The sequence below is a fragment of the Dipodomys ordii genome, unplaced genomic scaffold (assembly GCF_000151885.1).
Source record: "Dipodomys ordii isolate 6190 unplaced genomic scaffold, Dord_2.0 Scaffold118, whole genome shotgun sequence".
NCBI lineage: Eukaryota > Metazoa > Chordata > Mammalia > Rodentia > Heteromyidae > Dipodomys > Dipodomys ordii.
This window is the reverse complement of record NW_012267334.1, coordinates 1,006,544-1,009,445: the sequence shown is the minus strand read 5'-3', so window position 1 is coordinate 1,009,445 and position 2,902 is coordinate 1,006,544.

The window sequence follows — 2,902 nt, the reverse complement described above, 5'->3', positions numbered from 1 at the left end:
TGATCCTCAGATCTCAGCCTCCTGAGCAGATAGGATGACAGGCGTGAGCCACTGTCACCCGGCTTGGTTTGGGTTTTTGAGACAGGGTCTCACTATGGCCTTCAACGCTCAGACCTTGCCTTAGCTTCCCAGATGCTAGGATACAGGCATTCCCCCTGCACTTGTGAGGAGACTGTTTTCATTCTACCCTGACTGAGAGCAAACCAAGCTCTCTGCTTACGTGTCACAGCTTGGGTGACTGGGAGAGTTTTGCAGAGACTGCTGGCTTGGTACATAGAAAGCCCATTTCTCCTTCACTTCCTGCTGATTGCCAGTGCCAGCACTGTGGGTGGATAGTTGGCATCCTTAGAAGACTTTCCTGCCCCAGGCACCCAGCAGGGACTAGAGTGAATTGCATGAAGATACCCCCATAAACTCAGCTCATTCCCCTTGGTTGTGTGCCAAAAATACAGGTAGTCAGCCGGACTCTGGTGGCTGACATCAGTAATCATAGTGACTCAAGGAGACCTGAGGTTCAAAGCCAGTCCAGACAGCAAAGTCCATTCAATTTACTATCAGAAGCCAGAAGTGGAGCCATAGCTCAATTGGTAGAGTGCCAGCCCTAGAGTGAAAGAGAGCTATGTACATCTCCCAGACCCTGAATTTGCGCCCCAGTACTGGCATGCATACACACACTCACACTCACACACACACACACTCATACACTCATGGAGTCACCTCAATACCTTTGGACCTCAGAATGTGATAAATAGGTCTGCCTGGGAAAAGGAAGTGGTCTTAAGGAATAGAAATAAAAATATTCTGCTTGGTGTATTTAACCTATATTTGACCACAGGAACCCATTAAGGGGCCCCTTCCCAGTTGTTGGAAGAGCCTGGCAAATGCAGCCCCACCAGCTTTTTACCACACTTGCTTAGCTGGCCTGGGCTGCAGGAGTAGTGTTGAGACCCAGTTACCCCCTGTGCTAGTGTCCACCAGGTCGGCCATCATCCATCTGGTCATCAACAGGAGTCTAGCCCTAGTGTCACAAACATGTCTGCCGTCCGGTCCTAGGTGCCCCTCAACTGCCAGGACCCAGCTGGATGCCATGTCTCTATAAGCCTGAGACGCACTCACTTTATTCAGGGCTCAGAAGAGGGGTGCTGTGGGGTGAGACCTCAGCAGCTAGCATGGAAAGCCAACTTTGGAGGGTCCGGTGAGCAGTGCACCTTCCAGAGATGGTGACCTCAGTAAGTTGTCTGTCAATTCTGTCTTACGACAAGCAGACTACCAGTATTATTCATTTATCTTCACATATTAAAAGAAAAACAATTTATAGATTATCCTGCAGAACAAAGAAAAGATAGCTTTCATTCCTTTCTCTCTTTTTTTTTTTTTTTGTTGGTCGTGGGGCTTGAACTCTGGGCCTGGGCACTGTCCCTGAGGTCTTCAGTTCAAGGTGAGCGCTCTACCACTTGAGCTGCTCTACCACTTGAGTGACAGCACCACTTCTGGTTTTCTCGTGGCTTATTGGAGATAAGAGTCTCTTGGACTTTCCTGCTTAGGCTGGCTTTGAAACATGATCCTCAGATCTCAGCCTCCTGAGCAGCTAGTATTACACATGTGAACTACCAGCGCCTGGCTTATTTCTAGCTTTTTGAGGGTTTATTGGAAATAAAAGTCTTAAGGACTTTCCTGTCCAGGCTGGCTTCAAACCAAGATCCTCAGATCTCAGCCTCCCTGAGTAGCTAGGATTACAGGTATAAGCCACCAATGCAGACTTCCTTCATTTTCATGCATCTGTGAAACTCCTCTCAAAGAGCCACACTGTCAAGTGACCCATCCCATTGTTCCCAGGGTATTCTCTGCAGCAAGCTCATCTCAACCCTGTCCAGGCCAGGAACAGAGAACCTGCCCCCCCACCCCTCAGTCCCCACATACACCATTTCTCCTGGAGCCAATGCTGGCCTCTTCTGTTTGCCTCCTTGATGGTAAACATTCCCCATAGCTTTCAGACACTTGAGAATCAAGTTCTTTGAGACCACAATGTCAAAGACTGATTTTATTCTTCCCCTGGGCTAGAACGGTAGTCAGAGCCCAAGCAGGGAGGTGGCAGAACTCAGGAACATGCTCCATCATCATCTCCAGAGCACATGGAGGCCCTGGGGTCCCGCCCCTGCCCCCCCCGAAATTCCAGGATCTTCAGCTCAAGGACACAGGGATTTGACCTGGCTTTGTTCTGCCATTTGCTTGGCACTGAAAGCTTTTTTTTTTGGTCGGTCATGGGGCTTGAACTCTGGGCCTAGGTGCTGTCCCTCAGCTCTTCAGCTCAAGGCGAGTACTTGCTCTACCACTTGAGCCACAGCGCCACTTCCAGTTTTCTGGTGGTTTATTGGAAATAAGAGTCTCATGGACTTTCCTGCCTGGGCTGGCTTTGAACCATGATCCTCAGATCTCAGCCTCCTAAGTAGCTAGGATTATAGGCGTGAGCCACTGGCACCCAGCTACCATAAGCCTTCTTAATTTGGAAAAGAAAGACCTTCCATTTGGGAGTATTTTCTTTGTCAGTTTCTCCCCCTCTGCTGTGGTTTAAGCGGGCCCCACAGCCTGTGTGCAGCTTAGGCTTGGGGCACAGGTGTTTGGAGGCAGGGTCTGACTGCCACTGCCCATTCACCGGAGTCTCTGTCACTTGAGGAAGCCTCTGGCCCATTAGCTTTCTCCTGCACTGTCAGTCCTATTACTCTGCTGTGTACCTCCTCCCTTCCGGAGACAAAGTGTTCAGGGTTCTGCGGTACCTAGGAAGCAGGCTAAGTGCCTAATGGATATCCAGCTTGTCTACCTTGAGCTTGGATTTCAGCCTCCAGAAGCATGGGAGGCAAGTACATAAATGTGTGTTCTTTAAAACTTATCTTGTCTCATTTTT